General features: G+C 45.6%; 1 protein-coding gene across 7 annotated transcripts in view; it reads left to right on the top strand.

The window, feature by feature from the left end:
• Positions 1–26,886, top strand: part of ZBTB20 (zinc finger and BTB domain containing 20) — a 941,497-nt gene that overhangs the window by 611,731 nt on the left and 302,880 nt on the right. For 2 of the 7 annotated variants that reach the window (XM_077293710.1, XM_077293708.1), the window contains exons 1-2: positions 3,704–3,812; positions 3,936–4,210. The exons of the other annotated variants lie outside the window; for them this stretch is intronic. The gene's annotated coding sequence lies outside the window, so the exon portion shown is untranslated. Of the gene's footprint in view, positions 1–3,703; positions 3,813–3,935; positions 4,211–26,886 lie in introns of those variants that run through there. 7 annotated transcript variants of the gene reach the window in all.

The raw sequence follows: 26,886 nt of genomic DNA, 5'->3' as shown, positions 1-26,886 counted from the left end.
CAGCCACCCGTAGAATGTAATACAGCCAGCCCCCGTAGAATGTAATACAGCCAGCCCCCATAGAATGTAATACAGCACAGCCCCCATAGAATGTAATGCAGCACAGCCCCCATAGAATGTAATGCAGCACAGTCCCCATAGAATGTAATGCAGCACAGCCCCCATAGAATGTAATGCAGCCAGCCCCCATAGAATGTAATGCAGCACAGCCCCCATAGAATGTAATACAGCCATCCCCATAGAATGTAATGCAGCACAGCCCCCATAGAATGTAATGCAGCACAGCCCCCATAGAATGTAATACAGCACAGCCCCCATAGAATGTAATGCAGCACAGCCTCCATAGAATGTAATGCAGCACAGCCCCATAGATTGTAATGCAGCCAGCCCCCATAAAATGTAATGCAGCACAGCCCTCATAGAATGTAATGCAGCCATCCCCATAGAATGTAATACAGCCATCCCCATAGAATGTAATGCAGCACAGCCCCCATAGAATGTAATGCACCACAGCCCCCATAGAATGTAATACAGCACAGCCCCCATAGAATGTAATGCAGCACAGCCCCCATAGAATGTAATGCAGCACAGCCCCCATAGAATGTAATGCAGCACAGCCCCCATAGAATGTAATGCAGCACAGCCCCCATAGAATGTAATACAGCACAGCCCCCATAGAATGTAATGCAGCACAGCCCCCATAGAATGTAATGCAGCACAGCCCCCATAGAATGTAATGCAGCACAGCCCCCATAGAATGTAATACAGCACAGCCCCCATAGAATGTAATGCAGCACAGCCTCCATAGAATGTAATGCAGCACAGCCCCATAGATTGTAATGCAGCCAGCCCCCATAAAATGTAATGCAGCACAGCCCTCATAGAATGTAATGCAGCCATCCCCATAGAATGTAATACAGCCATCCCCATAGAATGCAATGCAGCACAGCCCCCATAGAATGTAATGCAGCACAGCCCCCATAGAATGTAATACAGCACAGCCCCCATAGAATGTAATGCAGCACAGCCCCCATAGAATGTAATGCAGCACAGCCCCCATAGAATGTAATGCAGCACAGCCCCCATAGAATGTAATGCAGCACAGCCCCCATAGAATGTAATGCAGCACAGCCCCCATAGAATGTAATGCAGCACAGCCCCCATAGAATGTAATGCAGCCAGCCCCCATAGAATGTAATGCAGCCATCCCCATAGAATGTAATGCAGCACAGCCCCCATAGAATGTAATGCAGCCAGCCCCCATAGAATGTAATGCAGCCATCCCCATAGAATGTAATACAGCACATCCCCCATAGAATGTAATGCAGCACAGCCCCCATAGAATGTAATGCAGCACAGCCCCCATAGAATGTAATGCAGCACAGCCCCCATAGAATGTAATGCAGCACAGCCCCCATAGAATGTAATGCAGCACAGCCCCCATAGAATGTAATGCAGCACAGCCCCCATAGAATGTAATGCAGCCAGCCCCCATAGAATGTAATGCAGCCATCCCCAATAGAACGTAATGCAGCCAGCCCCCATAGAATGTAATGCAGCACAGCCCCCATAGAATGTAATGCAGCACAGCCCCCATAGAATGTAATGCAGCACAGCCCCCATAGAATGTAATGCAGCACAGCCCCCATAGAATGTAATGCAGCCAGCCCCCATAGAATGTAATGCTGCCATCCCCATAGAATGTAATGCAGCCCCCCCAATAGCCCCACAATCCAGTTATCACTCAGTGATATATTTAAAAAACAAGCAAACACTCACCTCTCCTCGTGCCCAGCAGTGCTCCCGGCTCTGGTCTCAGCAGCTGCAGTCTGCCCGGCCACACAGCAGGTGCACGATAATATGACGGGCGGGGGGACTTTTCGGCACCGGCGAGCGGCCCACGACTGCCACCGGCCCTTCTGGCATTTGCCAGAACGGCCCGATGGCCAGTCCGGCCCTGTCACCGGATATAGTCTGAGTACAGTCAAATTGCCGGATTGTCAAATATTCTGGATTATCGGTTTATGGAAATAATAAATAGATCAGGGCCTCGATATGTTAGGGGGGGGGGCATCAAGACACTTGTAAAGAGTGGTTGTGGCTTCCAGGACCCCGAAACAAAATCAGGGCTCACTCCCCTCACCCCCCACAACTTTTAAAAATGAAGAATTCAGGGGGTCAGTAATAGTCACACTTAAAGGGGTATTCCTCTAGAATATGATTGCAGGGTGTCTGATCTCTGGGACGTCTACAGTACTAAAAGTAAAGGGGCTGCTGCATTAATTCAGAGCCTCACGCCCTCCCAAGTACTTAAGGTACTCCTCAGGGTTCACAACTCTAATTCAGCGGTGCTAGAAAACCCCTTTAAGAGGTAAATTAGAGCTATAAGCCCCTCCTCTTCCAGAAGCTCCTCCCTTTTGACGATCTTCCTTTGCTGATCTATGTGCTTGTGCTTGGTAATTTTTCACACCAGCTTTCCAGGTCCTGAGTTCTTGCTGAGCTTGTGCTTGTGCTCAGAAGTCGATCTATAAAAGCTGAGCTGCAGTGTAAAGCATGGGGATGAGCAGGAGCCACAAGCTAAGCCTGATGGGACAGGAGAAGCCTTCAGTCTTCTGTCTCTTTACGTTTCCTACACTGTATATATATATATATATATTTATGTTACACCTACAAGTAATGTTCCTGTTGCCTCCGTAACATAATTTAGATGTTTGTTTTTTTTTTACTTTGTATCGATTTTTTTTTTTTTTTTTTAAATCAGAAGGAGCAAAAATAAAAATCACACTCTGTTCTTAAAGTGAACTCGTACATGCAGAGGGATGAGGGTTATTAAAGGGGTAATGACCCCCGCCGTGTTCATTGGGGGTAAATAATGACATATAGAACAAGAGATCCGTCAGCAGCAGCAGCAAACGAGCCGCAATGGAATTATCCAGAAACCAGGCAGAGCGCCTCCTGAAAGTTTCCCCAAACAGTTGGTAAATCGCGTGCATCAGACTGAAGTGTAATTTATCCAATCTGGTAACAAAAGGGGTTTGTACCAATCATCATCATCACTACGACTGCTTAAAGGGGTTGACCACTAGTAAAAAATATTTAAAAAAAACGGACCCATGACGTTGTTGACAGACCTCCTGACTCCCCCGCCGGTCCTCCACACTGCCATCGTGTCCTCCACAGGTCTAATGACTTTCTGTTCTGATGGGAGGAGCATCTGGAGAGCGATTCAGCCAATCAGCAGCTGCTAAATGGCTGCGGTGATCGCGTACAATCTTAGAAGACTGATGGACAATAAGTGACAGCTGCAGAGTTCATCTGACGTCCTCCGCTGGAAGAGGAAGCCAGGCGACCGGTGGGGGGGCACTAGCAGCAGGGCAGAGGGGCGGCACGGGGACTGTACTTGTGGTTTTATATAATAGCCCCACAAAGGACCCTTTTTTATCTTGGACAATCCCTTTAAAGGGAATCTGTCATCACAATCTGACAGCACCATGATGTTCAGGCTGATGCTTTGATTCCAGTCATGTGTCACTTACTGGGCTGCTTGCTGCGGCTGTGATAGAATCAGCAGGAGATTCTCACTAGAGGACTAGCAATCCTGCTGCCAGGTAGTCCAACCCCGCCTTCCACCACTGATTGGCTGCCTATTCACAGCAGCCAATCAGTGGCGTGGGCGGGGCTATACAAAGCTCAGCATTCCGAGCACTGATACATCTGCAGCAGAGAAAACAGGGATTTTATCAAAACTGTGGCAAGCAGCCCAGTAAATGACACACTGCTGGAATCAGGGTCTCTGCCCCTACATCGTATGGGTGAGCAAATACCTGGTGACAGATTCCTTTTAATTTCAGTAGCAGTAATGTGGGACCCCAATGCAAACCCTTTATCATTGCCAGTACATCTGCAGCCCCAATAAGATCCCTTTTTTGTTGCAGATGGGATCAGCCATATCCATGCTCCCATAGCGCCCCCTACAGCTGCCCGTCATCCTCCGGTCATGTGAGTGACGGGCCTGGTGCCCACATGGAGGGGGTGGGGCGCAGCACACATGCTGGCAGAGCGGCCTGACAACCTGCTGCCGATAATGTCCCCTACCGGCAGCACAATCCGATGTTGGAATTAATGCATAATGTATTATAAACTGGGAGTGGCCGAGTTTATGGAAATCGTGGTGAGTCCAGAGTTCGGAGCGAGGCCGCTTCCACATCAGGTACGTCCAGCTGCCAATTTTTTGTCTTTTTTTAGTTGTATGGAGGCCAATACCCGGCGGGCGAGGTAACGTGGAGCCGTGTGCCCAGGCTGCCGGGTGCCACTCACTTTTCTGACTTTAGTCACTTCTTTCGTTTTACTTGTTTGTAACTCAACCTCCCTCTTGTGGGCACCGGGAAAAAAAGACAGAAGGGGGGGATTTTCTTTCTTTCTCGTTGCACAACAATACTGTCCATTGTACACCGGTGCCAGCCAGAGAAACAGCAGGAAGCAGCCAGCTGCGCCAAATCAGCAACCACCTCATTCCTGGGATGTTTCAGATATTTGGAGTTACTATTCCGATAGAGGAGCACGACTCCCATCAGTGCACATGGGCGACCTGGGAGTAGTCAGTCGTAGGTACGTGGCGCGAGCATCGCACAGGGCGCCGCCGTTCTGCCTCCCGTTATGTCTGTGCCCCCTTCTCCGCTGTGTCGCCCGTTACTACTTGGAAGATGCTCAACTCGACCGGTCACAAGTGGTGATGAAGTTGTGAAATGATCGTGTGGATGAGGGGCGGTGTAGTCAGGGGATGGTGATACCGCACGCGCCTCTTCCACAGATAGTGACCCTTGTACCTGACCTCCATAGTGCCCGTCGGTCCATACAATACCCAAATGTACCCGCAGAGGTGGAAGCTACCACCAGGCCCGTATGGCCGTCACTGGGTAGGAGCACAGCAGCGCTATAAGTGCTCAGTGCTGAGGGGCAAAGATCAATTCTGCACCGTATAACAATATAGGATGTTATATAGTATGTTACTATCCTATAGGGTCTTTTACAGTATGGTACTATCCTATAGGATCCTATACGGCATGGTATTATCATATAGGATCCTATGCGGCATGATATTATCATATAGGATCCTATACAGCATGGTATTATCATGTAGGATCATATACGGCATGGTATTATCATATAGGATCTGATACAACATGGTATTATCATATAGGATCCTATACGGCATGGTATTATCATATAGGATCCTATGCGGCATGATATTATCATATAGGATCCTATACAGCATGGTATTATCATGTAGGATCATATACGGCATGGTATTATCATATAGGATCTGATACAACATGGTATTATCATATAGGATCGTATACGGCATGGTATTCTTATATAGGATCCTATACGGCATGGTATTATCATACAGGATCCTATACGGCATGGTATTATCATACAGGATACTATACGGCATGGTATTATCATACAGGATACTATACGGCATGGTATTATCATATAGGATCTTATACAGCATGGTATTATAAAGTATCCTATATGGCATGGTTTTATCATATAGGATACTATACATCATGGTATTATATAAGATCTTTTACGGCATGTTATTATATAGGATTCTATACAGCATGTTATTATCATATAGCATCTTATACGGCATGGTATTATCATATAGGATCCTATACGGCATAGTATTATCATATAGGATCCTATACGGCGTGGTATAATCATATAGGATCCTATACGGCATGGTATTATTATATAGGATCCTATATGGCATGTTATTATCATATAGGATACTAAGCACTATGGTATTATCATATAGGATCCTATATGGCATGGCATTATCATATAGGATCCTATACGGCATGGTATTATCATACAGGATACTATACGGCATGGTATTATCATATAGGATCCTATACGGCATGGTATTATCATACAGGATACTATACGGCATAGTATTATCATATAGGTTCCTATACGGCATGGTATTATCATATAGGATCCTATACGGTGTGGTATTATATAGGATCCTATACGGCGTGGTATAATCACATAGGATCCTATACGGCATGGTATTATTATATAGGATCCTATATGGCATGGTATTATCATATAGGATACTATATGGCATGGTATTATCATGTAGGATCCTATACGGCATGGCATTATCATATAGGATCCTATACGGTGTGGTATTATATAGGATCCTATACGGCATGGTATTATCATATAGGATCCTATACGGTGTGGTATTATATAGGATCCTATATGGCATGGTATTATCATATAGGATACTATATGGCATGGTATTATCATGTAGGATCCTATACGACATGGCATTATCATATAGGATCCTATATGGCATGGTATTATCATACAGGATACTATACGGCATGGTATTATCATACAGGATACTATACGGCATGGTATTATCATATAGGATCCTATACGGCATAGTATTATCATATACGATCCTATATGGCATGGTATTATCATATAGGATCCTATACTGCGTGGTATTATCATATAGGATACTAAACACTATGGTATTATCATATAAGATCCTATATGGCATGGCATTATCATATAGGATCCTGTACGGCATGGTATTATCATATAGGATCCTATACGGCATAGTATTATCATATACGATCCTATATGGCATGGTATTATCATATAGGATCCTATACTGCGTGGTATTATCATATAGGATACTAAACACTATGGTATTATCATATAGGATCCTATACGGCATGGTATTATCATATAGGATCCTATACAGCATGGTATTATCATATAGGATCCTATACGGCATGGTATTATCATATAGGATCCTATACAGCATGGTATTATCATATAGGATCCTATACTGCATGGTATTACCATATAGGATCTTATACGGCATGATATGATTATAGGATCCTATATGGTATAATATAATCATGTAGGATCCTATACGGCATGGTATTATCATATAGGATCCTATACGGCATGGTATTATCATATAGGATCCTATACGGCATGGCATTATATAGGATCCTATACGGCATGGTATTATTATATAGAATCTTTTATGGCATGGTATTATCATATAGGATACTATATGGCATGGTATTATTATATAGGATCCTATATGGCATGGTATTATATAGGATCCTATACGGCATGGTATTATCATATAGGATCCTATACTGCATGGTATTACCATATAGGATCTTATACGGCATGATATGATTATAGGATCCTATATGGTATGGTATAATCATGTAGGATCCTATACGGCATGGTATTATTATAGGATCCTATATGGCATGGTATTATATAGGATCCTATACGGCATGGTATTATATAGGATCCTATACGGCATGGTATAATCATATAGGATACTATATGGCAGAGGTCCCCAATCTTTCTGACCTTGAGAGCCACATCCAGCTCTGAGAGAGGGTCACGAGCCACAACCAGCTCCTTCCCCACTCACAGTAGTGACACCGAGAGCCTCCATTACCGGTATAATGATAACCAAAGCTTTTCCACTGAAATCACACCAAGGCAGTATGCCAAGCTCCACGGTTTCCTATCTCACCCCCAATCAGATCTGCTCTTCCATACAGGGCTACACACAAAAGTCACCATTTAGACATCTGCTCTTAATAGTTATTTACACCTGGTGCTAATGGACCAAGCTGGCAGGCAGCCGCAAGCCACACATCACGGGCCTGCGAGCCACATGTGGCTCCCGAGTTACAGGTTGGGGGACCCCTGCTATATGGCATGGTATTATCATATAAGATCCTATACGACATGGTATTATTTAGGATCCTATATGGCATGGTATTATCATATAGGATCTTATACGGCATGGTGTAATCATATAGGATCGTATACGACATGGTATAATATATGTTCCTATATAGCATGGTATTATATAGGATCTTTATATGGCATTATATTATCATATAGGATCCTATACAGCATGATATTATTATACAGGATCCTTAACAGTATGGTGTTATCATATAGGATCCTATACTGCATGGTATTATATAGGATCTTTATAGGGCATGGTACTATCATATAGGATCCTGTACAGTATGGTATTATCATATAGGCATGGTATTATCATATAGGATCCTATACAGAAGGATTCTATATTGCAAAGTATTATACTGTAGAAGATCTTATACGGCATGATATTATACAGGTTCCTATACGGCATGGTAAAATCACAGTTACCTATGGGCGATCTTTGCGCTCCTCCTTGCATTAGCTCCCCATCTGTCAGATTGCGAGGGCATCTCCTGTGTACAGCGCCCTCTTCAGGTCACCAGAGATTGTCACTTGGATTTAGGATGAACTTTCATCTTCTTCTATAGAAGCCATTCTTTTGGTAATTTGGAGGTTGCTTAGGGTTGTTGTCATGCTGGTAGGTGAAATTCCTCTTCATCATCAAAGGCCTGAAGGTTTGAATGCAAAATTGCATGGAATTGGTATGGAACTGTTCATAATTTCTTCTACCTTGACTTAAGTCCCAATTCCAGCTGTCAAAAGAAAGCCCCAAAACATAATGCTGCCTACACCATGTCTCACGGTGGGTATGGTGTTCTTTTGGTGATGCGCAATGTTGGATTTGCACCTTTTGGAATTATGGCCAAAAAGTTCCACCTTGATCTCATTGGACCATAACACCAATTCCCACATGTTTTTGGCAGCCTTGCTGTGGGTTGTGGAAAAACATAGCCGGGGCTGGAGGTTTTTCTTTGTAATGAAAGGTTTTTATGTACGATCCTATACAACATGGTATAATTATATTGTACACAGCATGATATACATGACAAGCATTTTTTAGTATTTACCTTTCATGTCTCCCCTGTTTCCTCACAGATTGTAGCTTGCCAGCAGGGCCCTCATTCTTCTTACTATCTGCCTGATATTGTCTTTACATGTCGCCGTTGGACTGTAAAGTGCTGCGGAATATATTGGCACTATGAAAATAAAAATCATTATTATTATATGTAGGATATGCAGCAGGATTGGATTTTAAACACTGATGTGATATTTTTGACGGAGAGGTGTCAGAATATGGATCTTCCAGTTATGTCTGATTACTGTAATAAATCGCAAAAGGAACAACTGTGCCCCACCACCTGTGTGAGCACATCACTTGTGTCCAGCCCAAACCCCCTGAGCGAGCACATCACTTGTGTCTGGCCCCACCACCTGGGTGAGCACATCACTTGTGTCTGGCCCAACCACCTGGGCGAGCACATCACTTGTGTCCTGCCCCAACCACCTGAGTGAGCACATCACTTGTGTCCTGCCCCAACCACCTGAGTGACCACATCACTTGTGTCTGGCCCAACCACCTGAGTGACCACATCACTTGTGTCTGGCCCAACCACCTGGGTGAGCACATCACTTGTGTCTGGCCCCACCACCTGGGTGAGCACATCACTTGTGTCTGGCCCAACCACCTGGGTGAGCACATCACTTGTGTCTGGCCCCACCGCCTGGGTGAGCACATCACTTGTGTCTGGCCCCACCACCTGGGTGAGCACATCACTTGTGTCTGGTCCCAACCACCTGAGTGAGCACATCACTTGTGTCCAGCCCAACCACCTGAGTGAGCACATCACTTGTGTCTGGCCCAACCACCTGGGTGAGCACATCACTTGTGTCTGGTCCCAATCACCTGAGTGAGCACATCACTTGTGTCTGGCCCCAACCACCTGGGTGAGCACATCACTTGTGTCCTGCCCCAACCACCTGGGTGAGCACATCACTTGTGTCTGGCCCCAACCACCTGGGTGAGCACATCACTTGTGTCTGGCCCCAACCACCTGGATGAGCACATCACTTGGGTCTGGCCCAACCACTTGGGTGAGCACATCACTTGTGTCTGGCCCCAACCACCTGGGTGAGCACATCACTTGTGTCTGGCCCCACCACCTGGGTGAGCACATCACTTGTGTCTGGCCCAACCACCGGGGTGAGCACATCACTTGTGTCTGGCCCAACCACCTGGGTGAGCACATCACTTGTGTCTGGTCCCAACCACCTGGGTGAGCACATAACTTGTGTCTGGTTCCAACCACCTGGGTGAGCACATCACTTGTGTCTGGTCCCAACCACCTGGGTGAGCACATCACTTGTCTGGCCCCAACCACCTGGGTGAGCACATCACTTGTGTCTGGCCCCACCACCTGGGTGAGCACATCACTTGTGTCTGGCCCAACCACTGGGGTGAGCACATCACTTGTGTCTGGCCCAACCACCTGGGTGAGCACATCACTTGTGTCTGGTCCCAATCACCTGAGTGAGCACATCAATTGTGTCTGGCCCCAACCACCGGGGTGAGCACATCACTTGTGTCTGGTCCCAACCACCTGGGTGAGCACATCACTTGTGTCTGGTTCCAACCACCTGGGTGAGCACATCACTTGTGTCTGGTCCCAACCACCTGGGTGAGCACATCACTTGTGTCTGGCCCCAACCACCTGGGGGAGCACATCACTTGTGTCTGGCCCAACCACCTGGGTGAGCACATCACTTGTGTCTGGCCCCAACCACCTGGGTGAGCACATCACTTGTGTCTGGTTCCAACCACCGGGGTGAGCACATCACTTGTGTCTGGTCCCAACCACCTGGGTGAGCACATCACTTATGTCTGGCCCCAACCACCTGGGTGAGCACATCACTTATGTCTGGCCCCAACCACCTGGGGGAGCACATCACTTGTGTCTGGTCCCAACCACCTGGGTGAGCACATCACTTGTCTGGCCCCAACCACCTGGGTGAGCACATCACTTGTGTCTGGCCCAACCACCTGAGTGAGCACATCACTTGTGCTGGCCCCAACCACCTGGGTGAGCACATCACTTGTGTCTGGCCCAAAGACCTGGGTGAGCACATCACTTGTGTCTGGCCCAACCACCTGGGTGAGCACATCACTTGTGTCTGGTCCCAACCACCTGGGTGAGCACATCACTTGTGTCTGGCCCAACCACCTGGGTGAGCACATCACTTGTGTCTGGCCCAACCACCTGGGTGAGCACATCACTTGTGTCTGGCCCCAACCACCTGGGTGAGCACATCACTTGTGTCTGGTCCCAACCACCTGAGTGAGCACATCACTTGTGTCTGGCCCAACCACCTGGGTGAGCACATCACTTATGTCTGGCCCCAACCACCTGGGGGAGCACATCACTTTTGTCTGGCCACAAGCACATGGAAAAACGACATCACTTATTTCTGACTTGTGTTCTTGGAGAATATTGGGAAGACCATGCCATTGTTCAGGGAGATGTGTGCCACCTCGAGCCCCACTTCCCCATAGTGTAATCTCAGGTGGTTGACGCCCAGCGAGCTGTGTACATACCATGCATGTGCATCCCTGCAGACCTTTGCCCGATGACTGCACCGCTGCCAAATCAAATAGGAAAGGATCTAAATAAAAAATACCTTATCTCTATAAAATAAATCATTAACTTATAGGGGCACAGAATAACCGTCTAATTGCAGAAAGTTTGATGGGCGCTGCTGGGAGGCCACAGACCGGTTACTGCACGGTTTTGAAATATGGATAAAATAATAACAATACTGTAAAACTTGAAATGTGAAAGTAAAGATGAACTTGGGCTCCTGGCTGCAGCAAGGACTCCTGGGGGCACGATGGATCTTTTCATTCATTGCAGAGTTTACATAGAGTTGCTTACGACATTGGTATTGTTTTGCATAAGACTGACTACAACACTTTTCTCTAGCCCATGTTTTCCACTTGATCCCTGTTTCTACTAGTCATTGAGTATTGGTACTGAGCTGTAATAACAGTAATGTCCACAGGGGGCACTGGCTGTGTGACTAGCTCAGCACTTCTGTGTCCACTCCACATGTTCATAGGTAAACAGGTGTATGCTCTATATAATATTCCACCCTTAACCCCGCAAAAAAAGACCACAACACTGATTCACATACCAGATAAAAACTGCGTTATTAAACTTATTAAGACCCCCAAAATGAAGACTAAATTCATTCCAGCCCCCAATATGATGATTAAACTCATTAAGACCCCCAATAAGATCGTTAAACTCATTATATACTAATAGATCACAGACTGAACATGAGTCAACAGTGTGATGCAGCAGCAAAAAAGGCAAATACAATTCTGGGATGTATTAACAGAAGCATACAGTCTAGATCATGCAAAGTCATTATCCCCCTCTACCCCTCTTTGGTCAGACCTCACCTGGAATACTGTGTCCCAGTTTTGTGCACCACATTTTAAAAAAGACATCAACAAACTGGAGCAAGTTCAGAGAAGAGCGACCAAAATGGTGTCCGGTCTTCAAACCATGTCCTATGAGGAACGGTTACATGATTTAGGAATGTTTATCTTGCAAAAAAGAAGACTGAGAAGAGACTTAATAGCTGTCTACAAATATCTCAAGGGCTGTCACATTGTAGAGGGATCATCTTTATTCTCATTTGCACAAGGAAAGACTAGAAGCAATGGGAGGAAACTGAATGGGAGGAGACACAGATTAGATATTAGAAAAAACGTTTTGACAGGATGATCAAAGAGTGGAACAGGCGGCCACAAGAGGTGGTGAGTTCTCCTTCAATGGGAGTCTTCACACAGAGGTTGGACAGACATCTGTCTGGGATGATTTAGTGAATCCTGCTTTGAGCAGGGGGTTGGACCAGATGACCCAGGAGGTCCCTTCCAACTGTAACATTCTATGATTCTAAACTCATTAAGACCCCTAATCAGATCATTAAACTCATTCCGACCTCCAATCAGATACCTAAACTCATTTAGACCCCAATCAAATCACTAAATTCATTCCAACCCCAGTCAGATCACTAAACTCATTCTGACCCCAATCAGATCACTAAATTCATTCCGACCCCAATCAGATCACTAAACTCATTCCGACCTCCAATCAGATCCCTAAACTCATTTCGACCCCAATCAGATCACTAAATTGATTCCGACCCCAGTCAGATCACTAAATTGATTCCAACCCCATTCAGATCATTAAATTGATTCCGACCCCAGTCAGATCACTAAACTCATTCCGACCCCAGTCAGATCACTAAACTCATTCCAACCCCAATCAGATCACTAAATTGATTCCGACCCCAGTCAGATCACTAAACTCATTCCGACCCCAATCAGATCACTAAATTGATTCCGACCCCAGTCAGATTTCTAAACTCATTCCGACCCCAGTCAGATCACTAAACTCATTCCGACCCCAGTCAGATGACTAAATTCATTCTGACCCCAGTCAGATCACTAAACTCATTCCGACCCCAATCAGATCACTAAATTGATTCCGACCCCAGTCAGATCACTAAACTCATTCCGACCCCAGTCAGATCACTAAATTCATTCTGACCCCAGTCAGATCACTAAACTCATTCCGACCCCAGTCAGATCGCTAAACTCATTCCGACCCCAGTCAGATCACTAAACTCATTCCGACCCCAGTCAGATCGCTAAACTCATTCCGACCCCAGTCAGATCGCTAAACTCATTCCGACCCCAGTCAGATCACTAAACTCATTCCGACCCCAGTCAGATCACTAAATTCATTCCGACCCCAGTCAGATCACTAAACTCATTCCGACCCCAGTCAGATCACTAAATTGATTCCGACCCCAGTCAGATCACTAAACTCATTCCGACCCTACATCTAACTCCTAAAATTGGTGTGATCATAAACCGAAGAGAAGAACATACCTAGTCTCCACTTCCTGACGCTGCCCCACACAGCTCCTCGTGCTGGCCAGTGATGGGTGGGCTCGGCAGTGGTGCTAGTTGCACTTTTGACTTTGTGCAGATTTGCACTACAAGGTGCTAGCTGCGGATCACTACACTTCTCATGGGTTACGATGCACCTCAGACATTCCTGATATTTAGCTCTGGTTCTGCACCTTCTTTGCTGTAACCAACATGTGTTTTGTGTATAATCAGGATGTGACCCTCCTTGTCTATCAGTGTTCTCCATACATTGCAGATATTATGGGATGTATTAGCGACTTGTTCTTCTTAAACATTTAGGACATGTTTCTTCTTGTCTTTACTTCATCTTATTTCAATATAAACCGAGATCATCACATTCGGATGTAATATAAGGATAATGGTCACATGCAGTGTGCTCAGGACAGTTCAGATTCCGATTTTGCCCCATGACGAGTTGGATAAAGTTGCAAATATGGGATGTTATCTACAGACAGGATCAGCCTTAGGCCACGTTCACACATCAGTATTTTTCATCAGTATTTGTATGCTTAAAACCAGGAGCGTCTCCAGCACAGGATAGGTGTCAATCTTGCAGTTAGTTTGTCTCTGATTGTTCCTCTCCTGGTTTAGGCTACAAACACTGATGACAAACACTGACCAAATACTGATGTGTGAATAAGCCGATAGAGAGCCTCCCATGTGAAGAGATCACCACTACAAGTTGTATTAGGCCGGTTTCACACGTCAGTGGCTCCGGTACGTGAGGTGACAGTTTCCTCACGTACCGGAGACACTGACACACGTAGACCCATAAAAATCAATGCATCTGTTCAGATGTCATTGATTTTTTGCGGACCGTGTCTCCGTGTGCCAAACACGGAGACATGTCAGTGTTCGTGGGAGCGCACGTATTACACGGACCCAATAGAGTCTATGGGTCCGTGTAAAACACGGACCTCACACGGACATTCTCCGTCTGGGGTCCGTGTGCGTGCAGGAGACAGCGCTACAGTAAGCGCTGTCCCCCCCACATGGTACTGAAGCCGCGATTCATATGTTCCCTGCAGCGGCGTTTGCTGCAGAGAAAATATGAATAATAGTGTTTAAAATAAAGATCTATGTGTCCGCCGCCCTCCCACCCCCTGTGCGCCCCCCCCCCCCCCCCCCGCTGGTCAGAAAATACTTACCCGGGTCCCCCGTCGGCTGTAGCTCCTTCCTGGTCTGGCCGCGGCTTACTGTATGCGGTCACGTGGGGCCGCTCATTTACAATCATGAATAGTCGGCTCCGCCCCTATTGGAGGTGGAGCCACATATTCATGAGTGTAATCGACCGCATACAGTAGAGAAGCCGCGGCCAGACCAGGAAGGAGCGACAGCCGACGGGGGACCCAGGTAAGTATTTTCTGACCAGCGGGGGGGCGCACAGGGGGTGGGAGGGCGGCGGACACATAGATCTTTATTTTAAACACTATTATTCATATTTTCTCTGCAGCAAACGCTGCTACAGGGATCATATGAATCGCGGCTTCAGCATGATGCAGAGTGGGTACCACACGCTCCGTGTGGTACCCACTCGCCATACGGGCGGCACACGTGTGCCGCACGTATGGCCTCCGTGAGTTCCCAGGCACACGGACACGGATAACTCCGGTACCGATTTATTCCGGTACCGGAATTATCTGGACGTGTGGGACAGCCCTTATATAGTCATAGCAGATTGTGAGGGCTCGGTCCTCTTCTCCCTCTGCGCCGGCCTGTCCTCTCCCCTCTGCGCCGGTCTGTCCTCTCCCCTCTGCGCCGGTCTGTCCTCTCCCCTCTGTGCCGGTCTGTCCTCTCCCCTCTGCATCGGTGTTTCCTCCCACTTCTGCACTGGTCTCTCCCCTCTGCACCGGTCTTTCCTCTCCTCTCTGCATTGGTGTTTCCTCTCCCCTCTGCGCCGGTCTTTCCTCTCCCCTCTGCGCCGGTCTTTCCTCTCCCCTCTGCACTGGTCTTTCCTCTCCCCTCTGCATCGGTCTTTCCTCTCCCCTCTGCATCGGTCTTTCCTCTCCCATCTGCGTTGGTCTTTCCCCTCCCCTCTACATTGGTCTTTCCTCTCCCCTCTGCGCCGGTCTTTCCTCTCCCCTCTGCGCCAGTCTTTCCTCTCCCCTCTGCGCCGGTCTTTCCTCTCCCCTCTGCACCGGTCTTTCCTCTCCCCTCTGTATTGGTCTTTCCTGTCCCCTCTGCAGCGGTCTTTCCTCTCCCCTCTGTATTGGTCTTTCCTCTCCCCTCTGCATCGGTCTTTCCTCTCCCATCTGCGTTGGTCTTTCCCCTCCCCTCTACATTGGTCTTTCCTCTCCCCTCTGCGCCGGTCTTTCCTCTCCCCTCTGCGCCGGTCTTTCCTCTCCCCTCTGCGCCGGTCTTTCCTCTCCCCTCTGCACCGGTCTTTCCTCTCCCCTCTGTATTGGTCTTTCCTGTCCCCTCTGCAGCGGTCTTTCCTCTCCCCTCTGTATTGGTCTTTCCTCTCCCCTCTGCATCGGTCTTTCCTCTCCCCTCTGCGCCGGTCTTTCCTCTCCCCTCTGCATCGGTCTGTGTGTGCTATATGTTATGTGTGTAATAGGTACGGTATATCATGCTCTTCATATGTGCTGCACCCAGGAATAGTAAAAATAGATAATAATAATAGCAAAGCACTGATTTCACATTACTTTATGCATGAAGCTATTATTTGGTGAACATTGTAAAGTGGTATTATTTGAGCACTGTATGGTGGTATTAGCTGTGCACTGTATGGTGGTATTATTTGAGCACTGTATGGTAGTATTTGTGCACTGTATGGTGATATTATTTGAGCACTGTATAGTGGTATTATTTGAGTACTGTATGGTGGTATTATTTGAGCAGTCTATGGTGGTATTATCTGTGATGTCATCTATAGTGGGATTTGAATCCAGTACCCCAGCGCTGAAAAGCAACAGTGCTTACCACTGAGCCACCGTGTTGCCCTATATACAGTACGGTAGTAACCACTGAGCCACTGTACTGCATACTATGTATAAAATAACAAGACCAATGGTGTGCACGTGACAAGCCCGGAAACCTGTGTCCCACCAGCACAAGCTCCCTTCCCCTCTGTAAAGGATTTTCATATCTAGGAAGGAATAATGCCATTGAACTATATTTTGGAAACTTCTGCTCCTCTGCGGCCGGACACTTGTTTTCCAGAACGGCCGCATGACGCCGAGTCGTCAGGTGTGTTGGGTCTCTTGTGTTTTGATTAAAATTTGCATGTGGTCAGATATTTTCACTGGCATGATGGAGAATATGGTCCGGCCATCAAGGGAAAGTATCTCCTAAAAGTGATAACATGATAGTGATACTGTGTGTTTTATTTATTATTGAAAATGTATATTGTCTGTACAGGATTATGGGGGGCGGCCATCTTGTTGTTTACAGCATTTAGAGAATTGCTTTACAGCAACCACATAAACTAGAGGAAACTGTGGTCTGATGATGACTCATTGATTTATATGAGAGAGTTTTGTGTGATGTTATGGGACTCGGGCAGCAGTCAATGAGATTGTGCAGGAAAAGGGAGGATATCACCTGTGGTGGATCCTGTGTTATCTAATGTCAGTCATTGTACAGGAGGAGGAGGAGGTGAGCTGTGACATCGCCTATTGTGAATGGTGGATCCTGTGTTATCTACTGTATATAGAGGTGTTATCAGTCATTGTACAGGAGGAGGAGGAGGTGAGCTGTGACATCACCTATTGTGAATGGTGGATCCTGTGTTATCTACTGTATATGGAGGTGTTATCAGTCATTGTACAGGAGGAGGAGGTGAGCTGTGACATCACCTATTGTGAATGGTGGATCCTGTGTTATCTACTGTATATAGAGGTGTTATCAGTCATTGTACTGGAGGAGGAGGTGAGCTGTGACATCACCTATTGTGAATGGTGGATCCTGTGTTATCTACTGTATATAGAGGTGTTATCAGTCATTGTACAGGAGGAGGAGGAGGTGAGCTGTGACATCACCTATTGTGAATGGTGGATCCTGTGTTATCTACTGTATATGGAGGTGTTACCAGTCATTGTACTGGAGGAGGAGGTGAGCTGCAACATCACCTATTGTGAATGGTGGATCCTGTGTTATCTACTGTATATAGAGGTGTTATCAGTCATTGTACAGGAGGAGGAGGAGGTGAGCTGTGACATCACCTATTGTGAATGGTGGATCCTGTGTTATCTACTGTATATAGAGGTGTTATCAGTCATTGTACAGGAGGAGGAGGAGGTGAGCTGTGACATCACCTATTGTGAATGGTGGATCCTGTGTTATCTGCTGTATATAGAGGTGTTATCAGTCATTGTACAGGAGGAGGAGGAGGTGAGCTGTGACATCACCTATTGTGAATGGTGGATCCTGTGTTATCTACTGTATATAGAGGTGTTATCAGTCATTGTACAGGAGGAGGAGGAGGTGAGCTGTGACATCACCTATTGTGAATGGTGGATCCTGTGTTATCTGCTGTATATAGAGGTGTTATCAGTCATTGTACAGGAGGAGGAGGAGGTGAGCTGTGACATCACCTATTGTGAATGGCGGATCCTGTGTTATCTTCTGTATGTAGAGGTGTTATTAGTCATTGCACAGAAGGAGGAGGTGAGCTGTGATATCACCTATTGTGAATAGTGGATCCTGTGTTATCTACTGTATATAGAGGTGTTATCAGTCATTGTACAGGAGGAGGAGGTGAGCTGTGACATCACCTATTGTGAATGGTGGATCCTGTGTTATCTACTGTATATAGAGGTGTTATCAGTCATTGTACAGGAGGAGGAGGTGAGCTGTGACATCACCTATTGTGACTGGTGGATCCTGGTGGATCCTGTGTTATCTACTGTATATAGAGGTGTTATCAGTCATTGTACTGGAGGAGGATGTGAGCTGTGACATAACCTATTGTGACTGGTGGATCCTGTGTTATCTACTGTATATAGAGGTGTTATAAGTCATTTTACAGTAGGAGGAGGTGAGCTGTGACATCGCCTATTGTGAATGGTGGATCCTGTGTTATCTACTGTATAAAGAGGTGTTATCAGTCATTGTACAGGAGGAGGAGGAGGTGAGCTGTGACATCACCTATTGTGACTGGTGGATCCTGTGTTATCTACTGTATATAGAGGTGTTATCAGTCATTGTACTGGAGGAGGAGGTGAGCTGTGACATCGCCTATTGTGAATGGTGGATCCTGTGTTATCTACTGTATATAGAGGTGTTATCAGTCTTTGTACAGAAGGAGGAGGTGAGCTGTGACATCACCTATTGTGAATGGTGGATCCTGTGTTATCTACTGTATATAGAGGTGTTATCAGTCATTGTACAGGAGGAGGAGGTGAGCTGTGACATCACCTATTGTGACTGGTGGATCCTGGTGGATCCTGTGTTATCTACTGTATATAGAGGTGTTATCAGTCATTGTACTGGAGGAGGATGTGAGCTGTGACATAACCTATTGTGACTGGTGGATCCTGTGTTATCTACTGTATATAGAGGTGTTATAAGTCATTTTACAGTAGGAGGAGGTGAGCTGTGACATCACCTATTGTGAATGGTGGATACTGTGTTATCTACTGTATAAAGAGGTGTTATCAGTCATTGTACAGGAGGAGGAGGAGGTGAGCTGTGACATCACCTATTGTGACTGGTGGATCCTGTGTTATCTACTGTATATAGAGGTGTTATCAGTCATTGTACTGGAGGAGGAGGTGAGCTGTGACATCGCCTATTGTGAATGGTGGATCCTGTGTTATCTATTGTATATAGAGGTGCTATCAGTCATTGTACAGGAGGAGGAGGTGAGCTGTGACATCACCTATTGTGAATGGTGGATCCTGTGTTATCTACTGTATATAGAGGTGTTATCAGTCATTGTACAGGAGTAGGAGGAGGTGAGCTGTGACATCACCTATTGTGAATGGTGGATCCTGTGTTATCTACTGTCTATAGAGGTGTTATCAGTCATTGTACAGGAGGAGGAGGTGAGCTGTGACATCACCTATTGTGAATGGTGGATCCTGTGTTATTTACTGTATATAGAGGTGTTATCAGTCATTGCACAGGAGGAGGTGAGCTGTGACATCACCTATTGTGAATGGTGGATCCTGTGTTATCTACTGTATATAGAGGTGTTATCAGTCATTGTACAGGAGGAGGAGGTGAGCTGTGACATCACCTATTGTGAATGGTGGATCCTGTGTTATCTACTGTATATAGAGGTGTTATCAGTCATTGTACAGGAGGAGGAGGTGAGCTGTGACATCAGTTATTGTAAATGGTGGATCCTGTGTTATCTACTATATATAGAGGTGTTATCAGTCATTTTACAGGAGGAGGTGAGCTGTGACATCACCTATTGTGAATGGTGGATCCTGTGTTATCTACTGTATATAGAGGTGTTATCAGTCATTGTACAGGAGGAGGAGGAGGTGAGCTGTGACATCACTTATTGTAAATGGTGGATCCTGTGTTATCTACTATATATAGAGGTGTTATCAGTCATTGTACAGGAGGAGGAGGTGAGCTGTGACATCACCTATTGTGAATGGTGGATCCTGTGTTATTTACTGTATATAGAGGTGTTATCAGTCATTGTACAGGAGGAGGAGGTGAGCTGTGACATCATCTATGGTGAATGTGTGATCATGTGTTATCTACTGTATATAGAGGTGTTATCAGTCATTGTACAGGAGGAGGATGTGAGCTGTGACATCACCTATTGTGAATGGTGGATCCTGTGTTATTTACTGTATATAGAGGGGTTATCAGTCATTGTACAGGAGAAGGAGGTGAGCTGTGACATCACCTATTGTGAATGGTGGATCCTGTGTTATCTACTGTATATAGAGGTGTTATCAGTCATTGTACAGGAGGAGGAGGTGAGCTGTGACATCACCTATTGTGAATGGTGGATTCTGTGTTATCCACCTTATATTGAGGTGTTATCAGTCATTGTACATGAGGAGGAGGAGGTGAGCTGGGACATCATCTATGGTGAATGTGCGATCATGTGTTATCAGCTGAGTACAGATGTTACCCGTTTGTTATCCTGTCTGTGATGATAATGAGAAGGGGTCCACATTGATGATGGGTCCACAAAGCTCACATGATGGCCCACTCCTGCATTTGGGGTCTAGATCACATGAACCCCCTGTTGTATACAGTCTATGCTTCCTTGTGCTGCCCCCAACATGAGTTTTGTGAGTGAGGCTCATCAAGTGTAATAATCCCTCTGACCTGATCACATGCTCTAATTATAAAGGGTCCGTGTGCCAGAGTTCCTTTAAATGGGTCTTTTTACCATTTCAGCTAATGACTTTCCGCCGTCGTTTTTCTAACCGGGTGCCGGTCAGTCTTTGCCCCTCAAAAATAACATTTATCAGGTAAAAAAAAAAGTCTTATCTTAAAATTCTCCAAAATTCCCACCTCAGTGGTCACCAAAGCAACCAGCCGCCTCTTACTGTCATCGTAACACAATTAATAGTCATTGAGATGATTTCATTTTGCACATCGTGTCACTGAAACCACAGCAGTTGGCTGCCTTAGTCGCCCGATGTGATGCTCCATTGTCCCCGACACCGGCAACATGAGACAGGAAGTGAATTTTAAAGGTTGCTTAGATTACTAAGGAGTCGGATAATCCCCTTAAAGCATACTGTCCATTTCAGGTGATTTTTTTAGAACAAGCTGTTGTATGTGTGTACGTGAGGAGTAACACTTATGTGACTTGTATCCTGCATTTTTTCACCATTTTTTACCTCTGCAGGTCCCATTTCTAATTTTATGTGGTCTGTGAGCTATTGAGTGGAGACTATCTGCTATAAAATTTCCCATACCCAGCACACACAGACATAAGAGATTCCTGCTCTTCTGTCTCTGTATAACACACATTCAAAAGCATGGAGTACAGTACATTATAATACAATGTAGCTGTGCATCCAGCTCTGGGTGAGATAGGACGCTTACTAGAAGGCATCAGTATGGAAGACATTATAGAGCAGTGTAGCTGTGAATCCAGCTCTGGGTGAGATTACATGTTTACTGGAAAGCAACTGCATGGAAGACACTATAAAATAGTACTATTAAATATAGCTGTGAACCTAGCTGTGGGTGAGATAAAACACATACTAGAAATCATCAGTATTGAAGACATTATATAGCAGTACTGGGCAGTGTAGCTGTGAATCCAGCTCTGAGTGAGATAAAATTCTTACTAGAAAGTAACTGCATGAAAGTCACTATAAAACAGTACTGTGAAATGTGTCTGTGAATCTAAAGTAGCACTAGATGAGATAAAATGTTTACTGGAAAGAGACTGCATGGAAGACATTATGAAACAGTACTGTGAACCAATCTCTGGGTGAGATAAAATGCTTACTAGAAAGCATCAGTATGGGCAGTGAATCTGTGAACCAAGCTTTAGGTTAGATAAGACACTTATTAGAATGAAGCAGAATGGTGGAGCTTTTATACGAGTACTGAACAGTGCATCTGTGAATCCAGCAATGGAGTGAGATAAACACTTACTAGAAAGCTGCAGCATAGATCTGTCTAGGCCTGTGCTGCTCTCTTCTCCTCTCTGCAGAGACTTTAGTAGGAAGCTTTAATCTGTTGCCTATTAAAGTTTTTCAACGTGAATAATAAGCTGTAGAGAATAAGAAATACACTCACCGGCCACTTTATTAGGTACACCTGTCCAACTTCTTGTTAACACTTAATTTCTAATCAGCCAATCACATGGCGGCAACTCAGTGCATTTAGGCATGTAGACATGGTCAAGACAATCTCCTGCAGTTCAAACCGAGCATCAGTATGGGGAAGAAAGGTGATTTGAGTGCCTTTGAACGTGGCATGGTTGTTGGTGCCAGAAGGGCTGGTCTGAGTATTTCAGAAACTGCTGATCTACTGGGATTTTCACGCACAACCATCTCTAGGGTTTACAGAGAATGGTCCGAAAAAGAAAAAAAATCCAGTGAGCGGCAGTTCTGTGGGCAGAAATGCCTTGTTGATGCCAGAGGTCAGAGGAGAATGGGCAGACTGGTTCGAGCTGATAGAAAGGCAACAGTGACTCAAATCGCCACCCGTTACAACCAAGGTAGGCCTAAGAGCATCTCTGAACGCACAGTGCGTCGAACTTTGAGGCAGATGGGCTACAGCAGCAGAAGACCACACCGGGTACCACTCCTTTCAGCTAAGAACAGGAAACTGAGGCTACAATTTGTACAAGCTCATCGAAATTGGACAGTAGAAGATTGGAAAAACGTTGCTTGGTCTGATGAGTCTCGATTTCTGCTGCGACATTCGGATGGTAGGGTCAGAATTTGGCGTCAACAACATGAAAGCATGGATCCATCCTGCCTTGTATGGAGCATCTTTGGGATGTGCAGCCAACAAATCTGCGGCAACTGTGTGATGCCATCATGTCAATATGGACCAAAATCTCTGAGGAATGCTTCCAGCACCTTGTTGAATCTATGCCACGAAGAATTGAGGCAGTTCTGAAGGCAAAAGGGGGTCCAACCCGTTACTAGCATGGTGTACCTAATAAAGTGGCCGGTGAGTGTATATTTCTCTGGTAAGATATAGTGGTATAAATATAGCAATAGGAAAATTTGGTAAGGTTGCCCAACCAAAAAGTAATAGTCCCAGAAAGTAGTGTAGGACTAAGGCCGGGGTCACACTAGACCGTAATACGGACGAGTGCTATGCGATAAAAAATCGCATAGCACTCGGCCCAATGTTAATCTATGGTGCAGCTCCCATCATCCGATATTTTCTCCACCATATTTCGGATCCGAGGGAACTCGCAGCATGCTGCGATTGTCAGCGTATCTCGGCCGAGACTCGCCAATGCAAGTCTATGGGGGCGAGAAAAAATCGGATTACACACGGACCATGCGTGTGCATTGCGAGAAATACGCAGCGGTGTTCTATAGAAAAGCCGGTAATTCAATTGCCGGCTTTGCATTTCTCCTGCACAAACCCGACAGGATATGAGACATGATTACATACAGTAAACCATCTCATATCCCCTTTTTTTTTGCATATTCCACACTACTAATGTTAGTAGTGTGTATGTGCAAAATTTCAGCGCTGTAGCTGCTAAAATAAAGGGTTAAATGGCGGAAAAAATTGGCGTGGGCTCCCATGCAATTTTCTCCGCCAGAGTGGTAAAGCCAGTGACTGAGGGCAGATATTAATAGCCAGGAGAGGGTCCATGGTTATTGCCCCCCCGTGGCTAAAAACATCTGCCCCCAGCCACCCCAGAAAAGGCACATCTGGAAGATGCGCCTATTCTGGCACTTGGCCACTCTCTTCCCACTCCCTGTAGCGGTGGGATATGGGGTAATGAAGGGTTAATGCCACCTTGCTATTGTAAGGTGACATTAAGCCAGATTAATAATGGAGAGGCGTCAATTATGTCACCTATCCATTATTAATCCAATTGTTTGAAAGGGTTAAAAAACACACACACACATGATTTAAAAGTATTTTAATGAAATAAACACAGCGGTTGCTTTAATAATTTATTGCTCTCTCAATCCATCAGCAACACCCTCGCTTGGAAAAATAATAAACGCACAAGATACATACCTTCTGATGTCAGATCACGTCCCACGTGGTAATCCATCTGAAGGGGTTAACTAATATTACAGGCACGAGCTGCGATAAACCACTCGCTCGTGTCTGTAATCCCCGGGTGCTGAAAGGAAAGCTGGATCTGTACTTACATTCAGTTGCGGTGATGCGCCCCCTGCTGGATGTTCTCATGAACTGCAGCCTGGGAACTTTTTCCCACGCTCCAGGTCATATGAGGACATCCACCAGGGGGCGCATCACCGCGACTGAAGGAAATATAGGTCAATGACCTACATTTCCTTCATTCGCCGGGGAATTACAGGCACGAGCACAGCTGCATTTGCAGGGCTCCTGCCTGTAAAATATTTTAACCCCTTCAGATCATGGATTACCTCGTGGGACGTGACGGTTCAGCTGAGGGTATGTATCTTGTGCGTTTATTATTTTTCCAAGCGAGGGTGTTGCTGATGGATTGAGAGAGCAATAAAATACTGAAACAACCGCTGTGTTTATTTCATTAAAATAATTTGTAATAATGTGTGTGTGTTTTTTAACCCTTTCATACAATTGGATTAATAATGGATAGGTGTCATAATTGACGCCTCTCCATTATTAATCTGGCTTAATGTCACCTTACAATAGCAAGGTGGCATTAACCCTTCATTACCCCATATCCCACCGCTACAGGGAGTGGGAAGAGAGTGGCCAAGTGCCAGAATAGGCGCATCTTCCAGATGTGCCTTTTCTGGGGTGGCTGGGGGCAGATGTTTTTAGCCACGGGGGGGCAATAACCATGGACCCTCTCCTGGCTATTAATATCTGCCCTCAGTCACTGGCTTTACCACTCTGGCGGAGAAAATTGCGCGGGAGCCCACGCCAATTTTTTCCGCCATTTAACCCTTTATTTTAGCAGCTACAGCGCTGAAATTTTGCACATACACACTACTAACATTAGTAGTGTGGAATATGCAAAAAAAAGGGGATATGAGATGGTTTACTGTATGTAAACCATGTCTCATATCCTGTCGGGTTTGTGCAGGAGAAATGAAAAGCCGGCAATTGAATTACCGGCTGTTCACAGATATCGCGCTGAATGACATCTAAATACAGAATATATATATATGTGTCTCAATTACATATATATATATATATATATATATATATATATATATATACTGTATATATGTTTTCCCGAACATTTGAGCACATAAATCCATTAGATGTCAGTTTTGCAAGCTTGCGAGAAAATCTCGGCATACGGATGCCATACGGATGTCACACGGATCATTTGATGCAAGGAAATCGCATCCTCGCACTGCACACGGATCACTGTTTTTGAAACATTTGTGCGATTCTCGGCCGTGATAAACGGACCGTTTTTTTATACGTTAAGTGTGTCCCCGGCCTAAAACATAGCATTTATTGAATTCATTAAAAGGAAAAACACAACCTAAAATGGTACAAAAGCAAGACTGCTTTCTTCAACCTGTAAAAATGGTGCAAAAAAATACAGGCCTGCCTTTCATCGCGTTTCGTCCCTCATAGGACACATCGGGGAAGTGGTAGACAAATTTATGACTTTAAAATAAAATATGGAACAGCATCCAGTCCAGGTGAAAGATTGGAAAAAACTTTATTCCTCCATCATACAACGTTTTGTCCAAATGGTCTTTATCAAGTATATGACTTTAGCTTTGTTGGGGAAATACAAATGCCCCCTGCGATTGCCCCAACAAGGCTAACGTCATACATTTGTCTGCCAATTCCTCCATTGAGTCCCAGGAGGGACGAAACGCGTTGGGAGCAGTTATCGTTTCGTACTGACGTCCTCAAGTAGCCTTGGAATGTGGCTGGAACTGTAGCGAAGTCTGAAGCCACACGGGACTGGTCAGAGGTCCTTCTCCGGCCAGAATTGGGTGAGATCACTCCATTGAAGTCCATTGCTAGTTTGATCTCCCTTTTATACAAACCTGAATCAGATTAGAGCTTTATACATATCATTATTATACGATGTTCTGATATATTGTGTTCTGATCAGGTTATGTCAGGCCCTATCTATTGCTGTATCTACACTAAGATATATTGGGCAGAGGGATTCGCAGGACCCTGGTGAAGCGACAACTTTGGTAGTCTATGGTCATCAGAGCAGAGCCCTGGGATTCTCCTCCAGCCTCTCAGGATCCCCAGCTCCTCTTCTGATGGATGCCGGATCTACCGATCAGAAGTGGTGGCGGGGATGCCGGCAGGTAGAGGGGGGTTCGCTAGACTCCTGTGCTTCACGGTCAATGGACCATGGTTCCGTTAATCTTTTTCCTGAACTCTCCGTATAATGTTTCTTCTATTCCTTTCTCGTGATGTGACGGCCACTTTTACCATGCTTGTACAGTATGAATATTTCTTAAAGCGGCAGTGTCACATCCACTCTTATCACGCCCATGTGGATTCCACAGTCGGCACTCTTAACCGTGGAGCCGCAGGGATTTTACAAAATAGTCAAAACAGAGCGGGAATCC

This window comes from Ranitomeya variabilis, chromosome 3, assembly GCF_051348905.1.
Source record: "Ranitomeya variabilis isolate aRanVar5 chromosome 3, aRanVar5.hap1, whole genome shotgun sequence".
Classification (NCBI taxonomy): domain Eukaryota; kingdom Metazoa; phylum Chordata; class Amphibia; order Anura; family Dendrobatidae; genus Ranitomeya; species Ranitomeya variabilis.
The sequence above is the reverse complement of the archived record's forward strand: the minus strand, read 5'-3'. Positions and strand labels throughout refer to the sequence as shown.